The sequence below is a fragment of the Stegodyphus dumicola genome, chromosome 3, assembly GCF_044657685.1.
Source record: "Stegodyphus dumicola isolate Sdum_Otavi_A_Nest chromosome 3, ASM4465768v1".
NCBI classification, from domain to species: domain Eukaryota; kingdom Metazoa; phylum Arthropoda; class Arachnida; order Araneae; family Eresidae; genus Stegodyphus; species Stegodyphus dumicola.
This window is the reverse complement of record NC_140770.1, coordinates 4,205,527-4,224,204: the sequence shown is the minus strand read 5'-3', so window position 1 is coordinate 4,224,204 and position 18,678 is coordinate 4,205,527. Positions and strand designations below refer to the sequence as shown.

General features: G+C 33.5%; 1 long non-coding RNA gene across 3 annotated transcripts in view; it reads left to right on the top strand.

Moving 5' to 3' along the window:
• The first annotated feature begins 1,912 nt into the window (after positions 1–1,912).
• LOC146997894 (uncharacterized) overlaps positions 1,913–18,678 on the top strand; it is a 63,545-nt gene continuing 46,779 nt past the window's right edge. For 2 of the 3 annotated variants that reach the window (XR_015040111.1, XR_015040112.1), the window contains exons 1-2: positions 1,913–2,075; positions 8,389–8,534. This is a non-coding gene — a long non-coding RNA (uncharacterized LOC146997894). The remainder of the gene's footprint in view (positions 2,076–8,388; positions 8,535–18,678) is intronic. The other variant, XR_015040113.1, reaches the window with a different exon arrangement.

The following is an 18,678-nucleotide window of genomic DNA, read 5'->3' as shown; positions in this document are numbered from 1 at the left end:
GTAGGGGAAAAGTACTTGAACAATGCAAATCTCTGCAGTAATTTTATTTCAAATGGTGTAAGTTAAATTTAATTCCGTACTGTTCTGTTATTAGGACCGGGTGCAGAAATGTATATATGTATATACATTTGTGTCTGTGTGTGTTTACACTTATATACGCACATACATATACTTCTGAATCAGATACTGATGAAAAAAAGAGTACTTTAAATTCTTACATAATAACTAGTTCTCATAACTCATGTAATAAATAAAAAAATACTACTGTTCGTTATCACCCATAACATGCAAATGTCAAGATATGCAAATGTTCAAGGAGGGAAAAGTATTCCAACTAAATGATTGTAATTTCAAATTTAAAGAAACCAATAATAAAAATAAAATTGGTTCTTTTCCATTTTAGGGACTGTAAAAAATTGCAGCGAAAATATATGCGCAAAAGCGCCAAATTTAGTAAACGTGCTCATTTAACCTCGCGCCAAATCTAGCGAATGTATTTTATTGACAATCAAAACATGCCAAGTTATAAGGTATTTCTCCCACTTCCCTAGCGTGCCTTCGTGGCGTAACGGTAGCACGCTGGACTGGTGCCCGTGGTTCGATTCCCGGCGAAGGCGGTTGCTCATTTTTTATATTGGTTGCCTGCTTCCAAATAAATCCTAATGACTCTACAAGTGGCGCCCGAACTAAAAGGGTTGTGGATGATGATTCTCCGCACCCAGGATTTGGCGACTAGGTTCCCTAAAACCCTAGTCGCCCTTTAAAAAGGAGAGTATATAAGGAAGGTATTTCTCAAACTTCTGTAGCATGCCTTCGTGGTGTAGTGGTTCTGCGCTCTGAACCGGTATTTCAAAGGTCCGTAGTTCGATTCCCGGCGAAAACTGTTGCATATTTTTCATCTTTTCTGCTTCCAGTTAACCTAATGACACTTAACCTAATGTTAAAGTTAGAAATCCGATATCAAAATAAGTCATATTTTTTTAATGAATTGAAGAACGTTGTACATTCTTACGGCCATGATTGAAAGAACTGCTATAAAGGCCGCCGCATGGGGGTGGCAAAATTGTTCACTGTATAAGGGAGCCTAGGCCAGAGGGGCGCCGAAATTTATTCTTATCACAAGAATTAAAACACAATGCTGGATTTTTCCTCTTAGATATGCGCACAATATCACGCAGTAGTTACATTTTAAACTACTAAAACATCAAATAAAACGCAATCCAAAGCTCAGAGAAAGCTAATCCGATCTCACTGCAAATTCGCTACACTCAACAAAACAGTTATGTAAACAACTGAACTGAGATATTTCTCTCCGGCGTTTTAAAACTTTTCAATCGTGCACCAGTTTCTGTAAAGCAAAAGATTAGAATTAACGGTCACAGCTAGCACAGTAGTCAATTACATTTATTCGGATTAAATATACTCGTACATTACCAGATATCTATTATTACAAGCACCGCGTGCTCCAGTATTTTTACTTTTTCGGCGTAGCTTCTCTTAAAACTCTTCATACGCTGCATTACACGGTGAAATAAAACGATTTTAATTAAAATTCTACTAAAAATTGCTAACTAAAATACAAAATCCGGAACAATATATTCGTTATTCTCTCCAGATCTAGGTTTCATATATTATTCTGTTGTCTTATTCATCTGTATTAATAGCTCTTATCTGTTGCTGATGTATTTCCTTACTTCTGCAAGCCTCATGACCTATCTGGTGGAACAAGTGAGGGGGGGGGGAAATTTTTTATTATAAATTAATTTTAAGAGAAAATATATTTTAACATGTGTGCGTTTAAGAAAAAAGAGCAGCGAAAATTTCGCAAAATCACAAGCACATAAATTTTGGCAGCATAGTTTTGTCAAAAGTAGCAAATTTGCGAAAAAATTGCGCGATTTGGCAACACTGCGTTGCAGCGTAAAGCTGATTCGCCGGTTGTGGTTTTGGTTACACCAAAGAACAAATCTGTTGTGTACCGCGGGCTTTTGATTTTAAAAGTTCTATAACTTCACGTGTGTCTTATTAGCAGATGATTATGGATATGGAGAAGGAAGCTTCAAAAGGCTTGTTTTGTATGTATTCACTTATATATTTTTTTTCAACTATACAAAATATTAATATTTGTGTTCCGTTTGTACACAGGAATTCAATATACGAGTAAATTAAAATTTTTGATGTGCAAATGTAGTCGAATATGTTTAGTTTCCTAAAAAAGTGCCAGAATATTTAAATGTGCGAAACTAAAATTATAAAACGTTAGTTTCCTTGAATTATGCGTTTTCTTAGTCTTCAATACAATAAATCCAGATGTAAAGTATAACTTCAAAAATAGGCTGACCATATTTTCGTCATGTCACATATTATATTAAGTTGACCATTATTCTTCAGAACCGTGTGCTTAAAATGCTCGTTAAAAATGGGACAAAATGCCATAACGCACAAAATACCTTAGACGGAGTTCACGCTGTAAATAAACTAGAAACTCTTAAATTTGTTTTTGGTTTGCAAGTAGAAAAAGGAAATTTTTTAGTAAAATTTCTCAAATGATCTTTCTGAAAATTTCTAAAATCATGTATTTAACAGCTTTTGACACTATAACATATTTTCTGAAGCAGGACAGAATTCGAAAGGAAAAACCTCTTGGAAAACCAACAAAGATATCCTGTAGAATATAATACAGTATTATCAATTAATTACATAACTGGTTTTCTCTTACTTGAAGCAGAACTTTATTAATCTGGTAAGATGTTTAGACCAAGACAGTTTAATTATAATAATGTTTTTCAAACTTTTAATATTAGGTATATTTGATATTGTGATAGATAGTAAGAGTTAAGGATACGGTGAATATTTAGCTGAAATATGCTAATCAACCTAAATGCTACTATTTATCCAGTGATGTTAAATATTTAAAAAGAGAAAAATTTCCACACTTTTTTAAAAAAATTCAGGACTTTTATTGGTTATTTATAATAGGGATATTTCCATTCCATTTTATTTCTCTCTTCCTGTTAAATAGTCTTAAAATTTGTTTTAATTAAAAATAAATAAAAGTTGTAGAATGATAGAAGCTTTTCCTAATGTGAAATAACCCTTCCATGAATATGTTTCTTATCATAAAGTTATGCATATGCTTTAAAATATTAGATTATGTTAATTAAAAATTGTAAAATAAACAGATTTTTTTTGCTTTCACAAAATAATAGAAATGTTCAAAGTTAAGCTTTCCTGAAAATTCTTTTTCTTTTTGTGCTATCTTTAGAACTGATAAATTATGACATAAAAATAGTAATCATTAATATATTTAGGGAAAATTTCTTTTCATAAAACATATATGCTTCTGCAGAGAGCCTCTTTCTGTAACTGTTAACTGGAAGTCAATATTTCTTATTTATTTTGAGATTAATTAATATAGCAATTGGATTATGTGGATGGTCTTTCACTTTGTTAGAGATTTCTTACTGGTAACTTTATGCTTCCTAGTTTTCAATTTTTAGCCTTTATTAAGGAAAATGTTTCCTAGAAATAAATAAATTTCATTGAATGAATTAAACTTAAACTCTGTGGTTTCAAAACCCTTTATCTATATCCGGGTAAAAATAAACATTCCTATTTGAAAAGCAAGCGAACGTCATTGAGAAACAAACGCCAGTGGTTTCAAGGCGTGACCACCAAGCCTCTAGAGGATTGTAAGCATTGTGACACAATGCTCTAGTGGTGCAGTGGTCGCGCCCTGAAACCACATAGCAAATGCCACATATATAGAGGTTTTTTATATATATGCAGTTTAATTACTGCAATTATTTATTGTTTATGACAGAAATCCTGATGTGCGATGACTAACTTTTGAAATTTAAAGTTGTATATATTAATAAAAGGAAGTTATTTTGTCTCATCGAAAACAAATTTTAAAAGGCATCCGATCTGAAGTATTAATACCTAAAACATATATGATTTTACAGTCATTTTGTGTTATTTAGATGTAAAAGATCAGTAATCAATTCATTTTCACTCAAAAATTTCGGAAAAAAGAGGAGAAAAAAAAAAATCTGAAAATGGTGGTTTCAGGGCACGACCACCGTGCATCAAAGGGTTAAACGAGGGTACAAAGAAAGACAGCTGCCCTCTTCCTAAAATTGATTATATTCTTGGACACCATTTGGATTATGTAATGCGTTAGCGACATTCATGTGCCTCATGGAGACTGTGCTGAGAGGTCTTTCCTGTGAAGCTTGTCTCATATACTTGGATGATCATCATCGTCGGGAAGAGTTATGAAGAACATTTAGAAAATCTTAGAAAGGTACTTCAGAAAGTGAACGAAGCCAGTCTAAAGTTGAGTCCTGCCAAATGCAAATTATTCAGACAAGAAGTGACTTACATCGGACGTGTCATCTCTGCTGAAGGTGGGTACACATCCAGAAAAGGTGTCAGTGGTTGAAGGCCGGAGACACCCCGAAAATGTGCATCAGCTGAGAAGTTTCCTGGGTCTTTGCAACTACTATAGGAGATTTGTGAAGAATTTTTCATACATCGCAAGACCACTTCACAGACAGCAAACAAAAGTTTGTGTGGATTTAGCATTTAGCAACCTGAAGGAGGTTCTAACATCTGTTCCAACGTGTTTTGCTTGCCATAGTTAAGGCTATAGGACATTTCCATCATTATCTCTGCAGCAGAAAATTCCTGCTCCACATGGGATCATGCATCATTGACCTGTCTTTTAAATTTCAAGAATTTTGAAATCCAAATAGCCTGGTAGATACAGACTCCAGGAATATGACATGACTGTCTGTCATCAGAAGGGATCATCACATGTAAATGTCGATGTGCCCTGTCTAGAAGACCCTGCCCTAAAAAGCTGCTCATATTGTGTCAAGGTCAATGGGAAATACAAGCTGCTTAAACCGGTCGTATGAAATCAACATCGGCTGATTGAGACCTATGCAGTGACAAAGAAGTCAGGAAAGACCAGCTGCAGGACAGTGACATTAAACCTATAATTGACTTAATGGAGTTTTCAAACACAAAACCTACCTGACAGGACATTTCAATCGATAGTTCTACGGCAAAATAATACTGGGCTTTCTGGGACTCGCTCCATATTTGAAACAGTGTCTTATACCAGAAATTTGAATTGGACCACTTTGGGTACATCCAAGATGTTCAGGCATGGTTCAAAATGATACATGATTTTGCACAATAGCGAATTAACTTTAACAGAGAAGACTTTGCAGAGAGTTCAAGAGTTCTATTGCAGTAACGCAAAGGATGACATGCAAAAGTGGTGCCGATCTTGCGATGCCTGTGCTGGTCGGAAAGAACGAAGAAATGCAACCAAGGGAAGCTACAAAATTACAATGTAGGAATACCTTTTGGATGTATTGCCTTTGACATCCTGGGACATCTGCCACAAACTGCTGATGGCAACAAATACGTCCTTATTGTCACTGGTTACTTTACCAAGTGGCCTGAAGTGTATCATCCTATTCCCGATCAAGAGGCTATCACGGTAGCAGATGTAATGTTACAGCACTGGATTTCCAGATTCAGATTGCCTCTTCAGTTACATTCCTGTAAAAGAAGAAATTTTAGCTCAACTGTAATTAAAGAACTCTGCAAGCTACTTGTCGTCGACAAAACCCAATCGACACTTTTACATCCTCAGTCAGACGGTATGGTAAAGAGGTTTAATTGAACCATCCTTAATAACCTCTCCCTGATGGTTTCCAAAAACGAAAAGGACTAGGACAAAACACTACCACTATTCTTACTGACCTATTGCCAGTGCTGTCCATGAGACCACTGGCTTATTTCTCATCCCATATGCTCTTCAGTTGCGACCTTCGTCTGTCTAGTGATCTCTTGTTTGTTGTCCTTTGGATGCGCCTTCATTCCCTGAAGAGTACATCCAAGATGTCCAGCTATGGTTCAAAATTATACATGATTTTGCACAAGAGTGAGTTAACTTGGCAACAGAGAAGATGAAGACTCGATATGACACGAGAGCTACAGGACATCGATTGAAGGAAGGAGACAAGGTTTGTTTGAGGAATCCGATTTGATGGAAAGGACTCTCTCCTAAATAGTCACCTTGGGATGGTACTTACACAGGCTGAACAATGTTGTAGTTCTGATCCCTAAGTCATCAAATTCCAAGCCTAAAGTCGTTCATTATAACAGGCTAGCTCCTTACCATAGTCAATATAGTGATATGTTCTATGGGAAATAAAAAGCCATTTTGGTAATATTTAATAACAGACATTTGCAAGTAAAGGTGAAAAGCATAAGTGTTAGAAAACAAACGTGAGCCACTACACTATAGGCATATTCTATTATCAATAATTTGGCTCTACAAACAGCTTTTTGCTTGGCATATGTCGCAAACTGAAACACTACCAAAGTTCTCTGCCAAATTTACACCTACCAAATAACTTATAACCCTGATGCCAAACTGGGAAATAATTTTTCATTATTTTAAGCTTTCATCACCAAGTATTAACTCATGACATATTTCATCAGTGAGTATTAACTTATGACAGTTTAGAAATAACTTATACCAAATAACTACCAAATAACTTATAACCCTGATGCCAAACTGGGAAATAATTTTTCATTATTTTAAGCTTTCATCACCAAGTATTAACTCATGACATATTTCATCAGTGAGTATTAACTTATGACAGTTTAGAAATATCTTGAGCAGCAATACCTAAGATTTTTTTAAAAAAAATACTAGTAACTATATACCAAACAGGATGGTAATCGGCTAATCTTTGGAATATGGTAACAGGTAGTTTGGCGACATTTTGGTAAGACGATAAAGGTTACTAGCTAGGACTTTAGCAGTGTACATGGATAAAGTCAAGAGTTTACGCAATGCCATTTTTGTGCAATTCTGGGATTTGTTTTGATTGAAAATAGGTCGACATGTACATGGATACCGTGTATGTGCAATTCTTGAAAACGTGGCAAGCAGTTTGCGATTCTGCACTTTCTCCCAATTTCGCACCTAATCTTCATCATGATTAAGCACTTTTGTTCCATAAAAGTTCTAGCATAAGCGTAATTCGGCTAGCAGATTGTTGGAAAAAATGTTGAGTAAAAAAAAAAAAAATGCCTTTACTTCATGAAAACAAAATGGCGTTCAAACAAAAACTAGCAGGTTGCTGTAGCAGGGTTGGTCACCAAATTTTCGCCAAAAAATCACCAAGTTACCATAATCCAAAGATTGACCTGGTAATCTTTTATGTTGATATTAAACTGGTATATTGGATATTGATGTTATTCATCTGTGATCACAGTGTCCCAATCATTAATCAACTAACACATGGCGGAATCTAGTATGGTTCTAAATTCAGAAAATATCGCTACTGATAGTGGAAAAAGTAGAGAGGTTTACGAGAATGAAAAGATTTCAACTGACGATTTAGTGGGAATTTTCGAGAGGGCAGTTGGAGGACTGGCAATTGAATAAAGAATAATATCTATCTGTAAAAATAAAGAGAAAGTGACAATGCAACTTAAATAATTTACATTTAGAGAAATGTTTAATATAATAAACATTTCTCTAAATGTAAATTATTTTAAGTTTCGATGGTTCGCTAAAACCATTGAAACTAGTCCTGTGAAAATTTGCAGATGTAACACTGATTTTTTTTGTTTTGTTTGAATCCTAAATTAATACTTGTTCAGCGGGTTATTTTATCTTAAGCAAATAAATATCGAAGTTTATTTATTTATTGTAAACTTTCATTCTCTTAAAGTCATAAATGCATCATTATTTTGTAAACAACTATTCATACTTTTAATTTGATAATTTCTACATGCTATCTTACTAAATGTAAACTGATAACCTAAAATTTGGGATTGCAGACGAGTCCGGATCTCGGACTTTGTACTGTATTTGATAATTTGTCTTTACCTGATTTTGGTGACTAATTTTTCCTTCTAACTTAAAAAGATAGGATTGATTGTGAAAGGAGTTCTAACTTTAAATTTTGCTCATTTTCTTATTTTGCTAAGTCAATTAATTTCCCAATAAATACACTAGAAGAATGGTAAATTAATTAATATTTGGGTAAAGCCATGCTGATAATTACCTTGAATGAAGTGAATCTTTAAATTTAACTTAGAATTATATGTATGTAGAGAGGAATGTTTGACACTGTATAATATGAATTTTTTATTGTAATTTTTGAGAGTTTTAATTTGTTTCATTGTGCTTTATTTTTTAATTTATTCGTTCTGACTGGGAATAAATATTTAATGTAATGTTTCATCAGAAAAAGAGCACTATTTCCTTTTAATTTAAAAATTTTAAAACCTGTTTTATATTTTGGCAGCATCTGTTTCTATTGATATTATAAATTTTATTATTTTTAGCTTGTTATCAATGCCTGTACCTCTTTATGCATATGAAAATGAGCCTGCCCATGTTGAATTCTGTGAACGGGAGTTTGATGAAGATGATGAATATGAAAATGTTGAGTTTTTTTTATTGAAGAAGATATGGATACAAATGCTGATGAGTATGTTCTTTCCGCAGTACATTAATGTTGGCATATTCTTTATTGTATTGCCTCACCAGTGGCCCACACTACTGAATACTGACAGTTTGATCCAGTTTGGGTCAAAACTCATGGGGACAGGCTGATAAATACAAGCCAGCTTGTCTCAAATTGTCCTCCACCTCTTAGGCAGACAGCCCTTGTAGCTTTCCCATATTCAAATAACCTAACCTACCTTTATCATATTATTTAATAATGTGTTACTGCAGTTGGTTTATGTTTTAAAGTTTACAAAATATATTGTTTAAGCATCATTTAATGCATACGGTACAAGCTTAGCATAAAGAACATAACTCATATTTTTAAAACATTGTAGTAGATGATGAAATCAGGCTTGTGTAAATCGAATTCAAAACCATAACATTTTATTCCCCTTTAGGTGATTGGGTAGTGTTCAAAATGTTTTGTTTCTGCACTTTATATAATGTAGGATATAATGGCTGTACAAGCTGGATCCTAAGATCACTTCTGTAATTGTAAATGTAAGCAGGATCATTTAGTTTGAAATATTTGTATCTTCATTTTTTCATAAGTGACTGGCAGAGTCAGGATCAGTAATCTTAAGAGTGGGTTAAGTATGTAAATGATGATGCTTATCTTGTCTTAACCATAAATTAGAACTATCTTTTGGTCCACATCTTGACACAATAAGTCTGATATAATTCTTTTCAGTCTATATGTTGGTTAATGATGTTTTCAAACTTGTTTTTCTTAACAGTATTTAATTTAGCATACAAATTCTTGACTTGAACTTTTTAATACTTTTTTGAAGGATCTTGGGACTTAAATGGTTGTCCTGTTTCCCATGAATAATTCAGAACTCAAATCCGCTATTATGATGATGTGACTGAGTTTTGGTCTAAAGTTAATTTTATGCTTTTTAAGATATGACAAAAATTGCTACAGAAAATTCCAAGTTTGAGTCAAGTGACTACATGAGTAAGCAAAAGTGATTGATAAACATGTATGATTGTGTTGATGTCATGATTAATATGTGTTACTGGCTGCAGCAATTGTACTGATAGAGTAGAATTGGTTTGTCACAGTTAAATCATTATGCTGACATCGCACTGTGCGAGTGTTATTGGACTCTAGTACTGTACCTGTTGAAGCCATTGAGCACATGTGTTTGGTTTTTGTGTGTATTTTTATTTAAAACTATGCAGTAAGCATACTTAAGTCATTTTGGGAGGAAAAAAAAAAGTTCTTCCAAAGTGCAGATAAAGTGGAGAAAGGCAACTTAAAAATTTTCAGAAAATTGTGTATTGTCTTCTGTGTGCAATTTTGACTTTTCAGTTACTCGTGCAAGCCATGGTGACTGAAGGTGACATATGGAGTCTAATTAACATAAAAACTGCATTAAAAATAAAATCTACTTCAAAAGCAGTGCCCTCATTTTTCTATAAAAATTATGGCAATTTTGTTACAAATGCAGGGTTTTCATTCTCATCATTTCTGGTGAAGCACTGATCTGTGTTTCGATCAGTGTTTGCCAATTCTGTCATAGGAAAAAAATTACATGCAGAAGGAGTAAAGCAACTGCTCTGGTTAAGTGCATAGTAGATTGTACAAGAAAGGAAGCTGAGCATCATTGCAAAACAAATGGCTTGCATTGTGGATGGAGTTCAGATTACAATATAGGTTACGGTATGAACAGCATAAAGGGAATTAGTTATAGCTTTCAGTAGAGAAATTCAGTCTTCTATACTTCTGTAAGGTTTTTTCCCTATTTCCTTCACATAGCTGCTCAAAATGTCTAAAAATAGCCTTAAATGTTAAATAGCTTTTAATTCATTTGTACACTCTAAAAAGTGACGCATCAATGTGGTATTATATGAATGGGGCGCAATTGTATATGCCCATACCTTATGATAACTTTTGGCAGCTAATGACTGACTAGTTGGAGCTCCAGCTCATTACTACAGAGCATCCGGATGGTATATAAAATAACAGGGCATTCTAATGATAAGGCATAATTTCCATGCCAGTCTGTTCTGTCAACCCACATGGACTGTACCAATGCTTTGCAGATGGCTTCTCAAGCATTATGAGCAAATGTCACCATTTGAGAGAGGACCTGCAGTTGTATTAACAACAGCAAGATGGTCAAATAGCAGGGGTTGCTAGGAAATTGGGGCAGAGCGATGTTACCATTTTTGATGATGTTGTTAGGAACAGGCGAAGCATGGTTGTACGGAGCTTCAAAAAAGTAGCGGTTGACTGAGAGTAACAACAGAATGCGAGAACAGCCTGATTGTCCAATCGGTGCTTATGAATGATCCAACAAGTAACCAGAACATCAGAGTGACTGTTAATATAAAAACTTGGTAAATGGGGGCTGAAATCATGGCACTGACTGCCCCTCACTGTTCCACACCGTCAAGCATGTCTGCTGTGGTGGGAAGTGCATTTGGCCTGGGATCTCGCAGACTGAAATAGAATTATATTCAGTGATGAACCCCAATGACCAGTGAAGATGTTTCTGGAGATGCCCAGAACGGTGGTGGCATACTCACCTAATTGTTGTTCTCCACAGAGTCTATCAGCCAGAAGTTATGGTATGGTTATTTCATTTGTTAGCTGGACCTCGGTGGTTGTCATTACATGACATCCTTACAGCATCGAATACAAGATTCAGCACCCCATAGTGTTGCCATTCCTTTCACGTACCTCTGAACATATATTTCCATAGGATAATGCTCAACCTTGCACCTTTTTACTTATGGTAGTCTTTGTGTTTTTTCAACACTTCTATGGCAGGCATGGTTGCCAAATGTCTCTTTTCAATAGAGTATGTCTGGGCTCTGATGAGCAAGCATCTTGTACCATTGTAGATCAGAGTGATCTAACTTGAATATTGGAGCATGTATGGCAAACAATCTTGCAGGGGGACATTCACCAACGCATCAGTGCCCATCCGGGTAACAGCTTGGGTGCTACTTTGTTAGACGGTTGCACAGATTTTTGGCGATTTACGTTGGCGCATATGTTGGCACGATTTTTACAAACGTCAGTCATCTTGAAAAACGCTGTTTTCAAAGTATTCGAAACTTAAAAAAAAATAAACATCGTTAGAAGTAATAGATTAATTTTTTGTTGAAAATGCCGTTTTTTAAGATGGCAGGCAAGTGTAAATAAATACATTTACTATGAGTATAAAATACTAAAGTAAGGTTATTACTTTCGGTTTTGGTTTGGTTATTACTTTCATATAGCAAAGAAGAGAATAAAAACACTGCTATAAAACATTGTGCCAACGTTTAATTAGATTAAATTATTACTGAAATTGAATATCGAATTAAAAACCATCATCCAACATTTAAAAGAATTAGAGTATTATTAAATTCAAATACTTTAAAATACCTTATATAAAAAAATATAAAAATATAAATGTATAGAATATAATTAACAGTAAAACATATGTGACAATAATTATCTCAGCAATTTTTAAAAATAGTGTATGAATTTTTTTAACAAAAATTGAAGTATACAATTATAAAATAAAAGAAAAATATGTACTTACATTTTTCTTGAATCATTTAATCTGTTGTTTATTGATAAGTATCACAAAAAAAAAATCGGAATCATAATTTAGATATCAATGAAAAAAATTTGGAAAATGTAATATCAAGGGCAGGAATAAAAAAATTAAAAAAAAAAAAAAAATTATAAATAGATAAAGCAATTTAGAGCCAAATTAATGGATCATGAAGATGAAAAATAACAAAAAAATTTGAAAAAAAAATCCAATAATAGGTATTGTTTTTAAGATTTCGAAGATCCTTTAACCGCCCCTCCCTGAAGTACATGCCAATCTTCCCAGTCTATGTCTCTAATAATTTCAAGAAATTTAACATATGGATGCTCATTCAATGCAGAGCAAATTTTCCTAAACAAATACCAGGCTATGTATCCTTCAAAATCTCCTCGACGATTGTAAACCGGCAAAGAATTTTTGAAGTCACGCCATTGTCTTTCAACTGTGTTAGTATGAGCTCCGGTTTCAGGATCTACGAAATGGAGCGAATGGTTAACTTGCAAGTGATTAAAACCTTCTTCGCTCAAACGGTCATAAGCTTTCCAGCAGTCCGAAATAATCTGGGTTCCCGGTTTGATCCAATCCTTAATTAAAGCGAGAAGAGTATCCGCTGTTCTGTCTGGCACAGCAACTAAAAAACAGCGACCTGATTTGTGGTCTATTCCCCCAAAAACCCACTGCCCTTCAAACACGTGAAGAAGAAAGTCAAACACGTGAAGAAGATATTGCAATTGCTGTAATTGGATGTATTCATAAACATCATATTCCACTCGATAAACTTGTCTCAATTGCAACAGACAGGGCAAAAAGAATGACCGGCGTAAGAAACGTATTTGTTATTATTTTGAAAGGAAAAATCAGTAACAAGATCTTACTTACCCTCGTATCATTCATCAAAAAGTGCTTTGTGCGCAGACATTTCCAGAAGAAATTTGCAAAGTTATGGAATTCGTGATTATATTATTATGAACCCCATTATAACTAAAGTTTTTAATCATCACCAGTTAAGGAATTTTTAGTTGAAATAGAGAGCAAGTACTCAGATCTTCTGCTGAATAATAAAGTGCATTGGTTATCAAGAGGAAATGTTTTGAAACATTTTGCATCCTTATTAACAGAAATTAAAGCATTTCTCCTTGAAAAGAGTGTTTATAATCTAGAACTAATGAATGATCAGTGGATCCAAAAATTTTATTTTATGGTAGACGTTACATCTCATCTAAATCAGCTTAATGAAAAAAACTACAGAAGAAAGGAAACACAATTTTTCTGATGTTGTAAGAAGCTATTTCATTTACGATGGTAAGTATTTCATTTGAAAGCAAATTATCTCTTTTTGCTCAAGATTTTGAAACAGAAACTTTGATTCACTTTCCAAGCCTGTTGAAACATCCCCAAGAAAATAGATCTAATATTGACATTTGCTATTTCAAATTAACAGTTTTAGATACGAGAGAAGTTTTTCTCAGCAGGTTTCAGGAATTCAAAATTAGCAAAGCAACGTTAGCCTTTGTTTAAAAACCCCTTAATACTAGTGAAACAGAATTGAATTTTTCTGTTTAGTATTCACATTGGCAACTCTGAAATCAATTGCTGGATTAAAAAAAAAATATATATATATATATACGGAACTTGAAATTTGAACATCTCAGACACAGAAACATTGAGAAAAATAATGTGTGCTTAGTTCACAGCACGAGTAACCTGGAGAAGGAAGATATGCTGATTTTTAACATGTGGAATAATATTATTCCCGACACATATAATCAGCTTAAAAAACTAACGTTTGATGTTTTCCTTATTTGAGTCTACATATTCATACGAACAATCATTTTCAAACATGAACTTTTTGTCAAGAGTAAATCGAGAAGTCCTCTTATTCATGAAAACTTGGAATAATGCTTAAAATTAAAAACAACATACAAAATGCAAACTTTTCAAGGAGATGCAAGGCCATTGTTCACATTAGTGTTCTGTTAGTCATTATTGTGATTTAAGTTTTTTGCTATCTTACAATTCTCTTTTATCAATAAATAGTATCATTATTAAGTATAATATCAAATTTTATTCAACATACATATATAGTTTAACTAAGACTTAAAAACTGAAGTATTGAGTTAATTTTAGGGAGTGTTGTGGAGCGAAAAAAGATGTAGTATTGAGAAAGGTACAAGATGATTTAGACATATACAGAGAATGAATGGAAGAAGATACACGAAACAAGAATACAAGTTAAGTATGGATGGGAGAGTTGGAAAAAAGTTGAAACTTAGCGAACGTACCTTAATCAGATCGAAAACGTTCTCACTAAAAGCCAGCATCTAATTAAGTGTATAACAGTATAAATATCTATGTAATTTAAGTTTAAAAAATATGGCTTTGTAAAGAGATTTCAGTGTTGAACTGTTGATAATTGACTCTGTTGACTAATGAGTTTGCCTTCACTGGCCAAAGGAACTTGTGAACTGAGACAACTTTGTGTGCCATCTCAAACCTTTCCTGCAGCATGCACTATGCCCTAAAAGGCTGAATTGCTATTATGCCCAAAAGTGTGTATACATGTTATTATATGTAAAGGTTTGAAACACTTTTTTTATTACTGTTTTTGAAATTATTAACTTTGTGTTTCATGTTCAGTTTCAGCAGTTTTCTTAATGTTGATTAAAGAGTTACTGTTTATTACATTTGCTATTTCGTATTACTGCACTAGAGGTTATGATTCTGTGTACATTAATTAGCAGCATGTTTAAATTCTTGGTTAAAGGTCTTCAAGTTAGTTTAATAATTATTTATTGTGTACCTTTTTCATATTCATCTTAAATTTCAGAAGAAATTTACGTCCCAGTTTAGTGCTTTGAAGCAACATATATGTAAATATTGTATAGCATATTCCGTTATGTACTGACTATTGAAATGCATTTTTATTTCTTTTTTGCAGGACATTTTGCAGTTTGAACTCTATGTACTACTGAGGGGGGAGGGGAATTGATATCTAATCTGAAAATGAAGTATTTTTTCATAGGCAATGATTCAGTTTTTCACAATTGCATTCTAAATTAGAATTTTAAGCACATGTGTGAAAACAGGAAAGTGCTTTCCAGGATTTAATTTTTTAAAAAGTGGAATTTTTATTTTGAGAAATCATCTTAAATTTATTTAATAGAGATCATGGTAAATGATTCCAAAATTTTTTGTGTATATTTTACTTGTTCCCAGAACTTTCTGAGTTGTCCTGCTGCAGATAGTTTCTACATAACCACTAAACTTCTGTGATTCTGATTAATTCAGGCTCCAAAGAATGTGATGTTTGTGTCATTATTTGATTTTTAGGAAAGTGATTATTCTAAACCTCATGTTTATATAAAAATTAACTGTAGTTTGAAAATATGAGTCTTGGATGATAATATCAGTGGCTCTTTTAAATAGAAGCTACAACTTGCTTAAAAATATCTTGTGCAGTTAATGCCACTAAATACCTTTCAACATAAAAAATGTCTTCAGAATTATTTTTATTTCTTGCATTTGCTGCAACCGTGAAAGAAAAGAAAAATCTTATTATTAAATTTTGTTGCTGTTAAACATATCTGTAGTAGAAGATAAGCATGTTTTATTTATATTTTTTATGTATTGTTTTATATATTTAGAAGTATTAAATATGTTTATGATGCACAATTTTGAAATCTACAAAATAAATTTTGTTGTATATAAAATTAAGTAAAATAACAGACAATAACATTGCAAAATTAAAAATTTACTCTAACAAACACTTAAAAAAAGTGAAAATAAAATGCATTAAAAATTTGAGTAATATTCTTAAAAGTATCTCTTCATATGGTATTAATAAATACAGTACAAAGTCTGAAATCCGGACTGGTCGGGACTTCAGCGATTCCAGATTTGGGATTTTTCTGGATAATAGATCATCAATTTAAATCTGGTAAGATGGCATGCAGAAATTATACAATTAAAATTCAATACAATTCTGTATTAGTGATGGAGTGTGAATCCATTGGAAGGAAATGGGCCTGTTCAGGAACGTGCACGAACTCAGTTAATACACAATTTAATATGTTCCTTATAATGTAGATTTTTTGTGGCAACAGTGATGTTTTGTTATATACAGTCAAAAGCCGTTAATACAGACTCGTCGGGACTTCGGCGATTCCGGATTATAGATCATCAGTTTAAATCTGGTAGGATTGCATGCAGAAATTATAAAATTAAAAATATGAAACCGTAATTTATGAAATAAAGAAGAATTATGATCTAAAGGGTATTAAAATTTACAAAAGAAAGCTTAATATTCATTTGTTTACTTTATGAAACATTTCTTTCAATGCAAGTTGTTTAAGATGCTTCCACAAAAAATTCAAAAAGTTCCTTTTTATTTTTTCTTGTCTCATATATAGTGGACTTTCCAATGCCATATTCCTCGCATAATTTTGAGACGGATATGCCTTTATCCATATTTTGCAGAAATTCCACTTTTTGTTTAATGGACATGAAAACTTAGTTTCGCTATGGATATCCTTTGGCAACTCCAGAATTGGAAACACTTTTCGACTTAATTGAAAGTTCAAGCTTAGTTTTTATAAAATTGCCGTAATAAAAAGAGTCTGCAAAAAATAATAAGCTGGATCAAATTAGAAGAGCAGAGCGCAGTGCAGTCTGCTGCATTAATTGAAATGCCTTAGAATCAGTAAAGATAATTTTAGCCTAACTTAATAGCATCGATTATACATTATTGGCTGTGTATCACAATCTTGACGACGAAAGCCAAGCTGTTTCGCTAAATTTTGTCTTGCTCCTATAGAGTACTGAATTAAGCCTGAACTGTATTAGTTTAGTTATTTACTATTCTAATAATTTTGTGCATCTCCAAGTCAGATAATGGTGATTCAGTGGGTTTACTAATTTTAACACTTTTTCATTTTTAACAATATTTTAATTACTATATACAGAGCGTATTCTTAGGCCGCCGCCTTCAACATGAACAAACTTTATTCTCTTACAACTAAGCGAGCAACAGCGCCCTCTAGCCTTTTTCTTCAAATTACACAACACTCCCCACCTGAACTCGGTGGAGAGTTCATCTTTCAATAATAAATCCTAGAATATTCAATTAATATTTCGACAATAAATCCTGGAGAAATGGTTAAATATAACAAACATGCATACATAATTATAAGCACATAAAATTTTACAAAACATTAAATGATACCTATCAGCAAGGTCAGGATAATCAAACCTAAAAATACAAAATACAAACATTAGTTAAGTTCCATATTATATAACAATTGTATAGGCCTTTTTAAGGTACCAGTAGGTGTTTTAATTATGCAAGATCTTATTTTACCATCTCTGCCTGGCATTAATTCCAAAATTTTACCTATTGTCCAAAGATTTCTGGGATGTTTGTCGTCATGAATCAAGACAATATCGTTGATTTTAAAGTGAGATGCGTTAGAGTGTGGAGGACAAATATTGGCAAATCTCAGATTAAAAAGATACTCTGATCTCCAATGCTTCCAAAAATGATTTAAAATATCTTGATGGTATTTATATCGTTTAATAATTGAATTTCTTGACCCAATCAAATTATTTGATGTTATTTTATTAGCAGGCAGAGATAGCAATCGTCTACCAACCAGAAAATGAGAGGGTGTTAGTGGAGAAGGTTCATTGGGATCGGTAAACACGTAGGTAATTGGTCTACAATTAATCATTGCCTCGATTTCAATGAGCACTGTTTCAAGCTCTTTCACAGTAAGGGATGATCGACCAATAATTTTTCGCAAGCTGGATTTTATGGTTCGTACCATACGCTCCCAAAACCCTCCCCACCATGGACCCCTCTCAATAATAAATTTCCAATTTATGCCTCTAGCAGAAAATAATTCTTTCACAGATGAGTCACTCAAAGTTTTAAAAATATGTTTTAGTTCTCTATCAGCTCTTTTAAAAGTCTTGGCATTATCGGAGTACACGATGGTACACAGTCCTCAGCGAGCTAAAAATCTTTGGAAAGCTAGCAAAAAACTTTCAGTGCTGAGATCAGTTACTATCTCTATATGTAAGGCACGAGTGACCTCACACGTTAACAACAGCATGTAAACTTTACCTTGCCTGTCTTTCGTAAAAAATGGACCGGCGAAGTCCAACCCGGTCACAGCAAATGGAGGCGACTCTTGGATTCTGTCTGGAGGAAGTGGAGCGATATCCTGTACCCCAGGACGAGCACTATATCGTTTGCATATCACACATTTGCTGATGATAGTCTTAACACGCTGTCTTCCCTTAATGATCCAATATTTGTCTCTGATCTGAGTTAGTGTCGAATTAACTCCAGCATGGAATACCCTTTCATGCGAGTCCGTGATGATCAACTCGGTAAACTTGCATTTTGAGGGTAATAGAATAGGATGTTTTAAATTCTCGTGACAGTCTGCAAATTGAATGCGACCTTTCAACCGAAGAATTCCCTCCTCATCAAGCCTTGGATTAAGGGAGTAGATGGAAGAATCGAGAATTGATTTTTTATCTGATAACTTAATTATTTCCGCTTGA